Source organism: Theobroma cacao, chromosome 3 (assembly GCF_000208745.1).
Source record: "Theobroma cacao cultivar B97-61/B2 chromosome 3, Criollo_cocoa_genome_V2, whole genome shotgun sequence".
Lineage (NCBI taxonomy): Eukaryota > Viridiplantae > Streptophyta > Magnoliopsida > Malvales > Malvaceae > Theobroma > Theobroma cacao.
In genome coordinates this window covers 3,511,965-3,529,822 of record NC_030852.1, presented here as the reverse complement: position 1 = coordinate 3,529,822, position 17,858 = coordinate 3,511,965, and the positions used below count along the sequence as shown (strand labels likewise).

The following is a 17,858-nucleotide window of genomic DNA, read 5'->3' as shown; positions in this document are numbered from 1 at the left end:
CCCGAGGAGCTCGTAGAGACGAGTTCTTCCGGGGATATCTCTAGGTGAGGAGAATTTCGAGACTTCACCAAAGCGTTGGGATGGTCTTCGAATAATTTTCCAATAAAAGATTACCGACTCCATCATTTAAAATAAACAAGTCATGACATCATTCTACACTTGCATCATATGCATACGTAAAACCAAGTGAAAAACTCAGTCTGATAATTCAATAAAATTTAATTAATAAAATAGGGATTAAACTAAGAAAAGACTATATTAAGATAACTTAAGATTAAATGGTACCGTTCGTAGAACGGGCGTCACGGGGGTGCTAACCCTTCTCCGTGCGTAACCGCACTCCCGAACCCATCTCTAAAAAACGTGGACCAGTTCTCGTTCTTTTGACGGACCTAAAATTAATTTAGGACTTCGTCGATTAAGAATCGGGTTAATAGGTGACCAATCAGACCTAGATAAAAAAGATTGGTGGCGACTCCCACACACCATTTAATTTTCGCCCGCGTCTGGCGGACGGGTTCCCGGACCCGCACGTCATGACAGGATGAAACATCATGGGGAAGAATAAATATCATGATTAGCCAAGCCATTTTCTTTTGCAACAGAGCACTGAGCGGCTTCATTACCCTTCCCGTAACATGTATAATGACAAAAGCACTCTTGAAAATGTCTCATTCTTACTTTTGCTTCAGCAATGATTGTACCTACAGAAGTTGTTCATCTGGAAGCTGTAGCTTTGTGGCATCACCCTTCAAAATAATGGGAGATGATCCCATTTCGGCCACAAAATCAAAGGCTTGGTAGCTGAATGCTACTCTTCAATATATGAAGATGTTTTTTTTAAAAAAAATAAATCGTCCTGTGTGTTGGACATAAGTTGCATGTGCCTCAATTAGGACTAGGTAAACGACCTGCCTCATGTCAATCGATGCTGAAGCATCTACACTAAGACGCCCCTTCATCTTGAGCTATTGCTTTCTACTCTAATTTGATTGCTGTTATAAAGCATCATCGAAATTCACCTTGTAGACATTCGGTGGTGGTTGGGAGCCTGGGACCATGTTACCCTCTGTTTTGGGCTCTGGTTTCTTTACAAAGTTTGAGCCTTATAGTAGTCCTCCAAATGATTGAAACAAAAAATAACTACCTCTTCTTTGCCTTTCCTCTTCTCATTTTCCAGATTTGTCTGCTTGTTTTATTATCTTCATTTCTATATTTAGTGCCGGTTTGGCTTAACGTATTTTTAGCTTATCTATTGCTTAAAAGCAGAAACTGGGCCAAACAGGAACTCTTAAAAAAAAAGTTTTTTTTTTAAGAATAAAAAAAAACTTAAAAAATAGCTCAAATTAGGAGCTTTCTCTTTAAAAAAAAAAACACGTCAGCTTATTATGAGAGTTATTTTTTTCTCAAAAAGATTCTCTCTCAAAAAATACTCCCTCCCTCTCTTCTTGTCGATCTCCCTTTCCTCTCTCCTTTTTTTCAAATCATCATTTTAGGGTTTTTTTAATTCTTATAAAAATTAAGAAAAAAGAAAATCCAAAATTTAAAATTGCATTTATTATTTCTTCTTTTTCTTTCTATTTTGTTTTTCATCTTTTTTTTTTCTTCTTTTTCTTTCTATTTTGTTTTTCATCTTTTTTTTTTACTTTGAAAATTCCCTTAATTAATTGATATTTCTTAGTTTATTATTTGACATGATAATTATTTAATGTTTATTTATTCTTAACTTCTTTATGATATATATAATATTTGATGATTATGATTGAAATAATTAATCAAATAGATCAATGGTTGTTGAGATAAATTATATAAAAATTGAGATAATATTTGTTGATTATGGTTGTTAAAATAATAGTGTTCATGAATGTGAACTTTGTTAGTAAGGACATCAATAGCTAAACGTGATTTTTCCAAATTATTACTACCATCTTAGACTTTTCTTCTTCTTTTTTTGAGTTCTCTTCCATTGTTAGGTTAAGGATTCTAATAGTAGACTCATTGCTTTCTTTCATCTCTTTTTTATGATTTATTATTAATTATAAACTTTATGTTATATAAAAATTATTTTTATATTTTCAAAATTTTATTTTAAATAGATAAAAAATAAAGTTAATATTTTTTATTTTGAACAAAAAAATTTTTGATTAAAAAAAAGTTATTTATTAAATACCATTTATGGTAATTTTATCTAAAATTAGAGTTTATATGAGTTATTTTACCAAACAACTTATTTATAAAAAAAGCTTATAAAAGGTAAATTTACCAAATAACTTTAACTTAATTTTAAAAGTTATTATTTTTCATAAGAGCTTTATAATAGTTTTTAAATTTAAAAAAAGCAAGGCCAAGTGTGCTCTTAGGGTTCTATAGGTAAGTATCTTTAGTTAATCTATTTGGAAATTTATCCTTAAATATCAATATTAAAGTTTTTTAAAGTTTCCAAATGAATTTATATAATTGCACATAACCACTTAACTATAAATAAAGAATTTGTAAGTTACCGTATTAATTTTTTTTTGAAAGGCATTAAAGTTGATTTCATTATTTCAAAAGGTGAACAAAATTACTGCATTTTGATAAATACTGTATTAATGCTTAAATGCAAATTCAAGTTTTTTTTTTTTTACATAAATGCAAATTCAAGTTTGTAGTTTGAAAACTTCACCATCACTAAGTGTACGTAGAGAATAATAATTTTATTTTGAAAATACATTTTTGTCATAATAGTTTTTGTTTTATGTTTATGCACATTTTGGTCGATAGTAATAAGAATCACCATACTTATTTGTACGTGATACTATGTTCAATATTTATATATGTATATTGAAAAGCATCAAGTAAGATTTCATTTCTTTAGAAAATATACAAAATACTACCACATGCAGTAATGGAGCATGGAGCCATTAACAAGATATGCCCTGTCATGGCTTCGTCTGGGTGCTGAAAAAAATTTTAAAAATGCATCTAGTTGCCAAATAGGATCAAAATATACCCCAAAAAACTGAAATTGTGTAGTTACTGTGGGTGCTGCCAATCTCCTTTTAGCAGCTGAAATTGTGTAATTGACTGTTCTCAAAGCTAGTTTTTATGCCAAGAGGAGTCTTTTACCATCAAGTACAAGACTCTACATGACATTCAAGCTTTCGCTGTCAATAAAATGCCATCTTTCAAAAAAATAAAAGAAATACCCCCTGAAACAAAGAGTACTCTCTGGCGTTACGGAAAGAGGCCCGGACCAAGTTATGATCATCCCATTGCAACCAAATAGCCTCATACATGCCATTAAAGCTAGACCCACATATGTCCGACTCTAAACTAATCCAAAATCTAAAGTTCCTCAACGTAAGCCTTCTTTGGCCATGTAGCATAAAAGGCACAAAGGTCGAAAACAGTCCACTCCATCACAGATATCGATTCTACAAGCCCACCGATGCCCTGCTCTGAACAACACTCAGGCTGTAGCCCAAACAAGTAACCATCCAAGCCCAACAATTTTCTCAAGGTAGAAAGGTTATCTTGTAACATGAGACACATTTCAAAACTTTTCGCAATCTCTAACAGCCGCATTCCGATGTTCGTTGACGGCAGTACCTGCAATGATGCCCTCGTTCAAGACGGCCTGCGACCAAGAAGTTAAGTCTGCAAGGATTCCACTTCATATTTAAACATAAAAATAATTAATAAATTAAAATAATATAACATAGCAAAAAAGTAAATTAATATTCAATAAGAGACATAATCAAATCTTACAAGATCAATATTTATGTTTTTCATGTAACTTTCAAATTAATTATAAATACTCATAAGTTTAATAGTTACATACCTTATTCTAAATATCGTAATTAAAAGCCAATTAAATCAAAATCTTTGCTTCTTTATCTTTAGGATTTGTCAAATCTTCAACCATTCAAGTGTTTAACCTCTAACAGTAATCTAGACAGTGATTAAATAAGACCTTCTCAAAAGTAAGATTTTATTTATTCTAACAAGTTTTATTTCTAAAACAAAAAGATCAAAAATTCTTGCCGAATCTTATTTTTATCATATAAAAAAACTATTTTTTTCTTATTTTATGAAACGGCTAGAATGTAGTTGAAGGCTTAGAGTTTTTAGTTTGCTAATATAATATATTTATATAGCCAAACTAAGTTGTAACTCTAAATAGAACAGTTATATTTTAATTTAATTAAGTTTCTGTGAACTTAATTTGCTAACACAACATATATATATAGCCAAACTAAGTTGTAATTCTAAATACAACAGTTGTTTTTAATTTAATTAAGTCTCTATGAACTTAATTAATTTCTCACTTTATTTTGGTATCTTTCAATTAAGTCCAACTTAATTAATTATTCTTATTTAATCCTAATCATGTCACTTAATGTGTGTAACCCATTAAGCTTCTAACATGTTGGCAATAAATATAAATCCTAATCAAATATTAATTTGATAATTGATTTATATTTATAGATCATAAGCAACATCTAGCAATACATCATGACCATCAAAATGTTCGAGAATCAATTAAAGAATTTGACAAAGCCTTTCAGTGATAAGCCTCTTAATGTAATATAATCTTTTCATCAAATATCTCGGATATGTTATTAAGTATGGCTTAGTGTCTACTTATAACATTTCATATTAGTTCTTATAATTCACGATTAACTTTATGAATTTAGAAAACTAACTTTCTTCAAATTCATCATGCTTTGGCAAAAGACTTTATATAAATTAATCAAGAATTGAAAACAATGAGATACATCCTTTCATATCACTTAAGGTAATGAATCATCTCTTGACCACTCATTCACCTTCGCATGCTTCATAGCATACTCAAAAACATCCTATTTAGGCATCTGATCACCTCCAGACTCGTAGGGGTAAAATTAAAGTATTTCATTCCCTATACAAGATGACTTGGTGTCTCAAGTCTAAAGACTAGTTGCATGACTATCACATGAGAACATTTTCCATTGACAGTTGAGTGAAATACTAAATGGAGTTCTCATAACGGGTCATGTTCAGTGAATTTTTTTTGTTAGCAAGCACCTACATGTTATCCTCAAGTATCTCATATACTTTAATTTATGAAATCGGTTGATTACTTCCCAAGTAAGGAGGCTTAACATGTACTAGTCTTTAAGCATTGTTAATACCCTGTCTTGACAATACAATGACTAGGAACAATTTTAGGAATATGGCTTTGATGCATAGTGATCTCATAATTGTAACAACTTTACAATTCTTTTACAAGGCCTTTATGTTCCATGAGCTTCATTCAATTAGTGGTTAATAACTCGTTATTATTGTACTAATATGAAGAAAAACCTCTATCATATATAGTTATGCGATTAAGTATACATTAAATGACAATATATATTCCTTGACCAATCCAATTAACTCAAGGACATATACCAACAAAATCCCACCAGCTTTCCACCTTATTGCTGCATTAGGAAACCGGGGAACCCAAGCGGAAGCTGCACAGAGCAAAGCGTCCACTCGAGCCATGTCATTGTGTCACATTTTACATAAACTATGCTCCTTGTGTTTTCCTCTTTTTTTTTCTTCTTTTCCTTTTTTCTCTTTCTTCTTTTTTTTCCCTTTTCTTTCTCTTTTTATTTTGAAAATTTTTCCTAATGTTGTTTTCCAACTATACATCGAAAAATCCAAGTGTTTGAACTTAGTATCTCTAACCCTCCTTTTCTCCTAGTCTGTTCTGACACCACCCTTACCATCTCCCTCTCCAAACTCCCCCTCCTCTGTTCAGCAGAACCGTGATCGACCCTCATCACCAGCAAAACTTCCACATCACCAGCACTATGTTCTATATTTTTAAATTTGCTTAATAGTTAGAGACACACGTCTGAAATTTTTTAGCTAACTATAAGGGAGACAATACAAAAATAATTTATTGCATGCTTTGATTATTTATCTTCTCCTTAAATTTGAAAGACAATAAATACTATAATGCAGGGATCGAGATTCCTTCACGCATTCCTCTTTTGACCTTGCTCCAGAATATCTCTAGTGGTGACTTAGTTTCCGTGAACAAGTTCCTTAACAACTACTCCTTTCCATTAAATGCTGAATTTTGTCACTATAGATCTGTTCTTCATGCGGCAATTATTCTTGGTCAGTTGAAGATTTTTAAGTTATTGGTAAACTTTGTGCCAGACGAAGACCTTCAATTAACAGTTGTTTGTTTAAAAGGAACAAAAAGTTGGTTATTACTGTAAATTTGCAAGGATCTACTCCAGTTTTGCTGTCATGTAGGGGAGGCCACAAGGATACACTCCGCTATCTATACTCCGATTGATTTCCTACTCTCAGAAAATAAAATTGATGGATCCAGGTTACTCAATGCTTGTATTCTGTCTAAACAATTTGGTAAGAGTCGTAAACTCCATATATAGTAACTAAAATTGAGAACTATTAATCGTTTTAATTTTATCATCGTCTAAAACGAGATCAATCACTCACAATGACACATGATACTCCTCGTACCTTAGTTTTTTTTTTTTTTTGAGTGGTCAATCTCTTTATCTAAATATGACAGTCGACAAAATACATTCTCCTTTTTTAAAATTCTTGATGCTTGTTACATCACTTCTATTTAAACTTGGTATATGGTAAGTTAATTATTAAATAAATTTAAAAGTGAGATGCATCAATTCATGGTTGAATTAACTAATGTATAAATAAGATTTACATTAACTATTGATATATTAAGTGAGCAAAATTTTTGGGATCACTAGTATTTTCGTTTTAGTACTTTGATGTTATTAGAATTCTAACATATCATATACAATTTTTCTGTGTGTCATCAGACGTTGCTTTCGATCTAATCCAACAGTGTCCGGCCATAAGCTTGACTATTGATATCTATTTCACTCCACTTGGTGGGCTTGCTACTGAAAAATCCTTGTATCTCAGTGGAAGTAGGCTTGCATTTTGGCAACGATGGATCTATTATTGTAAGATCAATCCCTTTTCTTATTCTGTAAAATATTTAATTTGATTTCAAATTAAGAATAATATTAATTTATTTGTTATTGCCAAAACAAAACAAAAACAAAATTTGTAATTCCAACTGGAAGAGTAATTTGTAAAGGAGATAGATAGTTCAATTGAAAATAAAACATGAGAAAGGGGATCAGATATGCCTGGGTTTAAATATACGAATATTAGCTTCATATTCAAGGCTTGAAGGAAAACAAACCACCTGCCTCCACTTATGCTTTTACTTATATTTCTGGACGGAGACAGAGCGAAGGGAACAAGAGCGTCATTACGCAAGGTATGTTTCTGCCATAAAAAAGGAACAATGCATCAAATAAGAAAACTAATTTTGCTGCTATTTTCCATAGAACTATTCTTTTTAAAAAATTTAAGGTATGTTTCTGCCAACCTTTTTGCCATTTTCCTTGGAATTAATTTTTCTTCAGCAGCATTTTCTAAATCATATGGGTTCGTATTGCAGTTGCGAAGAAGCTACTCGGATTGGGCTCATATCTTCTAAATATGTTTGTTTCGTATGTCAATTAATTTTACTTAGAGTGTAAATGTGGCCAGTCTGGTCCGTCTAGGTCGCCTGTTAGCACCTTAATACCCCAAGCCCAAGCTCAACCATCTATTTAAATTAGATTTATTGTTAAAAATTCAAAAATATGATATTAACATTTTAATCTGTTTTAAATATATTTTAGATTAAAGTATGTTATTTATTTAACGTAACAATATTATGAATTCGGGTTCAAAACTCATCCGGATCGAGCCAAGCTCACAAACTCGATGGATAACTTGTTTCATGAGCATCTCTATCTCACCTAAAACCTAAAGCTTATTGTTATTATTATTAGAGTAAAGTAATTGCACCATTGAGTCTATAATTTAATTTGTATATATCATATTTGTTCTCATAGTTGGAAGCATGCATTTTTGTTTTTAAACTTATAATCTTTTATAAAAAGAAATCATTTCAATCAATTTAATTGTTAACTTACTAAACGATAAATATGTGTTGCTTAAGTGTAATATTTCTCAGTTGAAAAGTTAATGAGAAAATTAACGATTAAATTGTTTTATATAAATTAAAAATTTTGAATTTAAAAAAAAAATATAAATTAAAAGATTTAAAGAAAAGATGTAAAGTTTGAAATTATAAAAAGGAAACACATGCAGTTTATTATTATTATTATTATTATTTCGGCAAGTTTTCGAGAAACCATTTATCTTCTTTTCTACAACTTTGTATTTAAAGCTTAGATTTATGCATCCTGATTTTGATGCAGGAATTAAGCAAATATATGATTTAAAGTCGGATCATGCCAATGCCATGGAGCTTTTACGCAGGATTGCCAAATATATATCTACTCTTGATAAAGCACAAATCCCCCAAGGTGTAGTGCGTGACGCAATGTTTGCAGCTGCCGCGTCCGGGGTAAAGTATAGAATTAAACAAATGTTTGCAACCATATATCGTCAAGAAAAAGTTTTTAGCCTCATTTATGGGATTCCTTCTTTGAAGGGGCAACTCCTTCCTTTTGGGGATATTTATGGCAATGGCTTTATACATTTGGCAGCGGCGTTGGGTCCTAATTCTGAAGCTAAGCTTACGCAAATATCAGGTGCAGCTCTGCAGATGCAAAGAGAATTACAGTGGTTTAAGGTATTCATCTTTCTTCTTATACTTTACGTAGCTTATTATTACTATTTTATTAACTGAGTCAGCAACCCCAAAATATAATTAAAAGTTGATAATAATTTCACTAACTGTCCAAATATTATTATTATTATCTTTTATCAGCTGGTTACAAGTTTAATTTCATAAATATTAGACCATTAGAATCAAACAGAAATTACACCCATAAAGAGTTCCTACCGCCAAGCTGGCATAGAGTAAATCATAGCCATCAACTCCTAGCTTCGCCTCTGAGTTTGCAAAGAAATTAGCTTTCCCTAAGAGCATGTTGGAAAATCACCTTCTCTATGTTTCTTTTGTTACCCATGAAACCCCAATCAGAGTCAGATTAAATAAATCTAATGTAGTTTTGATAGCAGCCACCTCTGCATAGTTTGAATCTTAGAACAATCCCCTGTACTCAAAATAATTCTCCTCGATGTCCTGACTTTCACACAAGATCCCAATACCTTATGTTCCATCAAGTCACCCCCATAACTGTACTTTAACTGAACAAACTTAACTTCCAGTAAAATAGCCCGAACCCCGACTCAAAATTCCACAATGCAATGCCACCCCTCATTAGTCGACACAACCCATAAAAATTGTTTCAATCAACCAAAAACACAACAATTACAAAGGTAAGGAGAAAGTGTAGAAATGGCTTAAAGTCTCACCCAAACAGAAACAAAAACATCAATCCGAGACTAAGACGACAACAAAGACCACAAATTCAAAACCGATCGAATTACCCAAACATCATAAAAATCAAAGCAGTAAATATCATCCAATCCCACCGTCTCACTGCGACTTTTGCTTCACGATTTCCTCCATTATCTGTTGCTCCTCCTCAACATATTAGTCAACCCCAGCAGCTTCCCAATATTCCAAGTATCCTTATAGCCTCATTTCTTCTTGTAAAATCTCCACCGGAGAGTGAATCTTTGGCAGTGGGTGCTACCCTTATTTTGCTCTCCCTTTTAGTAGCTTTTTTGCCTTTTTTCTTGAATCTTTTCTGTTTCCTGGACATGGAATTCATAAGCTTCTCTTCAATTTCATCATAATTCTTCCACTTTTCATATTTTCAGCCGACAATCTAGTGTTTCCAACCCCGCCTCCCATTGCAGGTACCAAATTCATACAAATTTTTTCCTCGACTGCGTAGCCCTTTTTCCTGGCAGCCTTTCACCCCTTTCCTCAAAAGTATCACACGGGCTGCCACATCTTTGATCAACTACCGTGTACCTTCCTCTAAGACTAGTTTCTCTCTCACCTTCAACCCCCCATTAATCGACTGGGTTACCTGAGCTGGAAAAAATTTTCCTCTCCGTTGCAGGACTTACATTGAATGTAACAATTGATACAAAGGGACGAACTCCGGCTCAACCTCTAACACTTGGATATCATAGAATCGGTTTCCCACTCTCTGTTTGATAACACCTTTAATTTTCATTTTTTCGTTGGTAACAATTTGCATTGCACTACTGAAAAAAGTTTGGCATTTCAAGGATTTTTCCGTCCATGCGAAGGGACTCCCCCACCGTATTAGCAATGTTCCTGAACATGAACACATTCCAAGCGTGCAAAGGCACACCATAGTACGCAATCCATGTCTGTCGACTGGTATAAGTAAACTCCTCCAACCATTCTTTAACATCATCAAACCATTCCTCAGGCCATGCCCCCTTAAGACTTTTTATGGGTTCGGAAAAAGCCCTTGTCTTGGAAAGATATCAGCAACTGCTTTCCAGATATTCTTCTTACCTCCAGGCTTTATACGCCTCTCATCGCATATGTTCCGAGACCATGCTTGGCTCGGTAAAACTTAATTTTACAGTTTCGACAACACTGAATTCCAGGCAGTGTAATTTCTCCTCTTCCACAACGGATTAACATTCAGCTCTACTGCAACCATCTATTTTTTCTTTTTGCTAGTTCGCGCTTTGCTCAGTCTCACTTTCACCCATCAACGCCTGAGCATAAGTTTTTCTACCCTCAACCTTTGTGTCATACTTACCCACCTCACCATGGAGTTGTTAACCTATATTGCTCATATCTAATTCACGTTGACTAGTTCTTCTTCTCCAGAACGTATTCTGGTTTTAAAACATGTCAAGTTCACACTAAGCTTAAAATCACAAAGCCATTAACCATGAAGATGGTCAATTGCCTTTTTTGCTTCCCACCATGAAGCAAACCTCACGAATCCAAACCTTCTTTTCCCTTTACTCCTTGTTTGTGGGATGAAAGCATCTAAGACTTTGACAAATTAACTGTTGACATATAGAATCGAGCCATTAATTTCCAGTGAATTCTAGGAGGGATGTTTTCAGTGAAAAAGGTGTAAATCTGGCTGTTGTTTATGATAAAAAGAGATTAAGTACAGAGAGCCAAATATAGCAGAACAAACAGGAAATTGAAAGATAAACACAATAAAATATATAAGGAATAAATGACCCCTGTATTAAAAGAAATAGTACAAGATTAAAGAGTAGATGAAGATCTGAAAACTGATGATAAAAACAAAAGATTTGACGATATTTATAAAGGAGTCTGTTTCCTAATTTTGTGCTAAAATCGTGACTTCACAGATTATAGGAATCTATTACTTTGACTCCCACCTTATTAGGACTCTACTAATGGATAATATTGACTCAATCTTCAACAATTCTCCCACTTGAAGACACTATTCCATCACAATTAATTGCTTTAAGGCCTAGAGAATTCTTGAACCGATTAAACTTCTCTCTTGTCACAAACTTGGTTAAAATGCTTGCAAGATTCAAGTTTGTGTGAATTTTCTTCAAGATAATCTTGCCATTTTCAACCACATCTTGAACGAAGTGATAACGGGCATCAATGTGCTTTGTACATGAGTGGAAAGCTGTGTTTCTAGCCAAAAGAAGAGCACTCTGGCTATCACTATTAACACAAATAGCTTCCTGTTGTCTCATCATCAATTCCTTAAGAAGCATTTGTAGCCATGTAGCTTCCTTGCAAGAATGTGTTGTTGCCATGTATTCTAACTCCGTTGTTGATAATACTACAATTGATTATAGTTTTGATTCCTAGGTGATTGCACCTCCTAACATGGCAAAAATATAACCTGTAGTAGATATTCTTTTATCCATATCATCAGCAAAATCTACATCAACAAAACCAATGCACTACGGTTTTAAGTGTCCAAAACATAATGAGACATTTTGTGTGCCTCCTAGATATCTAAGGATCCACTTAACAGCCATCCAATGATCACGACTTGGATTTGCCATATATCTATTAACTACTCCCATTGCTTGTGCAAGGTCTGGTCTTGTACATACCATGGCAAACATAAGGCACCCTACTACTAATGAATATGGTATTTGAGACATCGCTACCTTCTCCGCTTCAGTGCTGGGAGATAATTCTGAAGACAATTTAATGTGAACAAGAAATGGGGTGTTTATTGGTTTTGCATTGTGCATATCGAAGCATAGTAGAATTCTTTCTATATAACCCATTTAACATAACCAGATCTTTCTGTCCTTTCTTTCTCTGAGTACCTTTATCCTAAGAATTTGATTCACAATTCCCAAATCCTTCATTTCAAATTCCCTAGCCCATTGAACTTTTAGGGTAGACATTGTTCCAAACTATTGATTGCAATAATCATATCGTTCACATATAACAACAAGATACAAAGCAACCATTATTAAAATTAGAAACATAAACACAATGGTCAGCTTCACATCTTCTAAAACCCAAGCTCACAATGAAGGAATCAAATCGCTTATACCAACACCTTGGTGGTTACTTAAAATCGTAAAGCAGTTTGTTCAGCTAACAAACTAGATTTCTCTTTACTTTCTTCAACAAAGCCTTCTGGTTATGACATATAGATTTCTTCATTCAAATCACCATGTAAAAAAGTTGTTTTCACATCTAATTATTCCAACTCAAAATCATAAGCAGTAGCAAGAGCCAAAACAACTCTAATAGTAGTCAAACGAACAACTGGAGGAATACCTCATCAAAATCCATACCGGATTTTTGAGCATACCCATTTACGACAAGCCTAGCCTTATATCTTTCCACATTCCCATCTAAATCATTTTTCAGTTTGTAAATCCATCGACAACCAATAACTTTTCGACCTTCAGGTAACTAAACAATGTCCCAAGTCTAGTTCTTATGAAAGAACTCCATCTCCTCATCTGTGGCACATCTCCATTCATTTGAATAAATGGAGTCACAAGACTCTTTATAGGATGTAGGCTTTTGTTCTTTTGCTAATGCAACATAAGCACTAACACAATTAGTTTGAGACTTTAAAGGAGTGATATAATCATCGTACATGGCTGAAGGCTTAATTGTCCTTCGAGAACGTGTTGCATTTCATGAAGGTCTACAAGAGAAGACTCTTCATTGGACAATTCTGACTCAAGTTCATTTTGAGACATTTCCTCTTCATCAACACTTACTTCCTGCTTAATTATAATCTTCCTTGCTTCTTGTTTTTCAATCGTGCTTTAAAAAACATTTTCATTCAAAGTAACATCTCGACTAAAAATGATTTTGTGAGCAATAGGATCCCACAATTTGTATCCCTTTTTACCGATCTCATAGCCAAGAAAAATACATTATTTTGAATTCTTATCAAATTTAGTTCTTTGTTCTGTAGGAACCCAAACATAAGCATCATAACCAAACACACGCAAGAAAGATTAATTTATAGGTTTCCCTGTCCAAACCTCTTTTGGAACTTTCAAATCAAGAAACACTATAGGAGAACGATTAACTAAGTAACAATCAGTATTTACAGTTTTTGCCCAGAATTTCTTACCTAACCTTACAGTGCTCATCATACTTCTAGCAAGTTCCAGGAGAGTGCGATTCATTCTCTCTACAACACCATTTTGCTATGTTGTTCCTGGCACTGTTAGTTGTCTTTTAATATGATGTTCACTGCAGCAAACATTAAACTCCTTAGAGCAAAATTCTCCTCCATTATCAGTTCAAAGACATTTAATTTTCAAAACCTTTTGATTCTCAACTAATGCTTTGAACATCTTGAATTTCTCAAAAACATTTGACTTATTTTTTAGCATAAAAATCCATACCTTGCGGGAGAAATCGTCAATACAAGTCACAAAGTAGGAACATCCATCAATAGAAATAGCAGGTACTTCACAAGTGTCAACATGGATTAAATCCATAAAATTCTTACTTCTTTTTGTAGATAAAGAGAAAGCCAATCTATGTTGCTTTCCATACAGACAATCTTGACAAAAACTTGTAGAAACAGATTTGAAACTAGGAAGAAGCTTTTGGTTTGTAAGTACTTGAAGTCCACGATTACTCATGTGCCCTAATTGCCTATGCCAAACCATAGAGAGGTCAGACTTGTCCCCGACGACAGCAGCTTCTCCAACTAAGGTTTCACCAATCAATTTGTATAGCTTGTCCTTCAATTCTTGTTTGGTTACCACCATGATACCTTGCATCACCTTCAGATGATGATTCTCCCCAACAAATTGCATATTAAGTTTGTCAAACATCCCGAGGGACAGAAGACTCTGCTTCAAAGTAGGTGCATGTCGAACATCAAACATGGTGCGAACACATCCATCAAACATCTTGATTCTCATCTCTCTAATTCCCATTACTTGACATTCCCCGTTGTCAACCATGTAAACAATGCCAACTTCACATGGTTTATAAGTGTGAAACCATTCCTTGTGTGGAGTCATATGAAAGATGCTCCAAAATCAAGAATCCATTGATTTAGGACTTTTGTTTTTTTCTAATGTTGCTGCTAATGCATTTACATATTCTGCTATTGATGTGTTTTCTACTATGATACCATGAGAATTACTAGTCCCAAGATTTTCATTTCTCCGTTGTTTGCAATCCTTTTTCACATTCCCTAACTTGCTGCAATTCCAACACTTTGTCAATTTCTTCTTGCCTTTAAACTTAGATCTTGATTTTTCTTTGTCACCAAATTTCTTTTAGTGGATTTACCTCGAGCATACATAGCATCACCAAGATTAGATTGAGTGGATTTACACCTCATTTCCTCTGTTAGTAGTGATGTTACAATGGAATCCACATAAAAAACCTTCACATGGCTTAGATTCATAATCAAATTATCCCAAGAATCAAGCATAGAACAAAGTAGGATACTTGCCTTTTCTTCATCATTAATCTTAACATCAAGGGCTTGAAGCTTGCTGACAAGTGAATTGAGCTGGTTAAGATGTTCTTGCACAGAATCTCCATCTCTCATTTTCAAATTATACAACTAAAGCCTCAGGAAGATTTTGTTCATCAAAGACTTGCCTTCATAAATACTTTTGAGCTTGTCTAGACCTTTTGCGAATGTCTCTATATCTATATTGAACAAAATATTATCTTTTAAAACTAGCTGCAAATTTGCCAAGGCCATTTCATCCTTTTTAGCACCTTGCTTGCTAGTCATGCCTTTGGGTCTGTATTCCTTTGTAAAGAGGGCAGCAACATAACCATCCTTCACAAGTACTGTATACATCTTCAATTTCCATAGTGCAAAATTTGTTCCATAAAAACGTGGAATCTCAAATTTTGTTCCAAACTTCCCTCCCATCTTGATCAACATAAACAGAAAGCCCCTTCAACTTGGCTCGAATACCAAAATAATAAAAAGAGATCAAGTATAGAGAGTAAATATAGCAAAACAAATCGGAAATTGAAAGATAAACACAATAAAATATGTAAGGAATAAATTACCTCTGTATTAAAAGAAACAATGTAAGATTAAAGAGTACATAAAGATTTGAAACTGATGATAAAAACAAAAAACTTGACATTATTTATAGAAGAGTCACTTTCCTAATTTTATGCAAAAATCGTGGCTTCACAGATTATAGCAATCTGTTACTTTGACTCCCACTTTATTAAGACTCTACTAATGGATAATATTGACTCAATCTTTAACAGTTTCTTGTGTCGCCATCCATTGGTCTCACACTTGCTCTGGTCGCTGTCTCACCTTCTCTTGCCATTTTCAATTTCTTCTCTTTTAAAGCATGGCATTTCGATAACCATTAGCCAAGAGAATAGTGTGTTGCTAGTAGCAATAACTATCGATTCCCAAACTAAATAACCAAAGTATAATATATCCTAAACAGAGAATAAATCCTAAAAAGGCTCGTGAAGCATCTTTTTTTTTTTTGGCTATCTGAAATACATCATAATTTAGTACAACTATATTAGTGTGATTTGTAAAATAATTAATGGAAGTAGAAGTTTGAATATTTAATTGTACATTTTTGAACTTTAGATATCAAATCAAATATTTGATTATAATTAGACTATCAAAATTCAAAAAGTGTAATTAACTTACTTCCTAGTAAATAGCCTAGAATATATAAATTCAACTAAGATTTGCATGGTAATGTCAATTAAGATTTGTAGTTTGTTCACGTCACAAAGTAAAGGATCATTTTCAACAAAACTTTCGAGTGAATTTCTTATACATAATTCCTTTCATAAATTAATAAAAAGTTAAGGAATTATATGTACAAGAAAAGAAGAAAATTTATGAAAGGAAAATGAGTCATAGGAGATCTCATTACATTAAATTTTTTCCATGATATTGATGAAAACATAAATTTTCATTCCTCGCATTCATTTTTCGTAGCTTAGAATTTTGTACAATTATCACATATGTCAAAATAATCATTTTTCAAACATTAATAATCAAGCAAAATATGTACTCAATGAGGCATTTAAGCTTAAAATTTCATATTCAAATATAGAAATTAATTTTGACTTGAAATAATGAGATAGGTGAGAGAAGATTTATTAAATGGAAAAGGGTTACATCATACTTTAATTGGAGCTCAAATTCACATCGACAAAAAGAAAATGGTGAAGTTGAATATATTCTTTGATGTAAATTATGAATGCAGGAGACGAAGAACATTCTACCACAAGTGCATGCATGATATACAAATTATAATGGAGAAACTGCTCAACAAGTATTTGATAAAACCCACAAGGACTTGCGTAAACAAGGGGAGGAATGGATGAGGCAACTAGCAAGTTAATCAATAGTTGTGGGTACTCTTATCATGACTATTATGTTTGCTGCGGCGTTTACTATTCCTGGTGGTAATGACCAAAACAATGGTTTCCCCATATTCTTAACTAGTGGGCATAAGCATGAAGGTGCATTTATGATATTTATAATATCAGATGCCATTTCTCTCTTTGCTTCTTCTACTTCGGTGTTGATGTTTCTTGGCATTCTCACCTCACGTTACGCAATGGAAGATTTCCTTACATCTTTACCTAACATGTTGATTATTGCCCTTTCCACTCTCTTCATATCTATAGCGACAATGATGGTAGCCTTTTGTGCTAGCTTGGTTATAATTCTACAAGGACGACTATGGATAATCATTCAAATCATTTTACTTGCAAGTATTCCAATCACTCTCTTCGCCTGGTTGCAGTTTCCTCTCCTTGTAAAAGTAATTGTTTCTACTTATGGAGCAGGAATCTTTGATAGGAAAATAAAGCCTTGGATATAGTTAAATGTATTACCAGCATCGAGAGATAATTTGTTAAGCTTTGGCCTTAGTTGAATCTAGAAATGACGTATGTCTGTACGGTTTTCCTTTTTCTTTGCTTTGCAGAAATTGTGTGCTATTTTTCACTTGTAAATAGGTGTCTTATCTTTCCATTACAATAAAATCATTTTTAAAAATACTTAAGGCATTAGTATTTTTATTATAAATTAATTCTACATAGTACAAATTACAATTACAATTATATAATTTTTATTAATATATGTACACATAGTAGAAATGATAATTAAACTTAAATGAGTTTTATCAATATACACATTCAGTAAAAAAATCAAGCTAGACAAATAAAGAAGAAAAATTAAATGAAACTTGAATTTAGCACCTGAATATTTCATAACTTTTTAATTGTCATTGAAACTAGATTACACTGACTAAAGACTAGTAATTTTTTTAATTGCTCAATCAAATATGAATTTTATTAAGTATCAGTATAATACAGAGCTAACATTGAAGTATGGATCAGTGAGGCAAAGGAAACGATTCCCCTCTCCAAAAATTAAACAAAAGAAAACAAACCCCAAGCAGCATTGCTAATTACATTGAATTGTCATAACACCTAA

General features: G+C 33.0%; 1 long non-coding RNA gene and 1 pseudogene across 1 annotated transcript; both read left to right on the top strand.

Moving 5' to 3' along the window:
- On the top strand, window positions 6,904-7,500 carry LOC108661094. Its single transcript, XR_001926908.1, has 3 exons — window positions 6,904-6,977; window positions 7,205-7,300; window positions 7,484-7,500. It is a non-coding gene; the product is annotated as an uncharacterized LOC108661094 (long non-coding RNA).
- LOC108661115 lies at window positions 8,273-17,241 on the top strand (annotated as a pseudogene).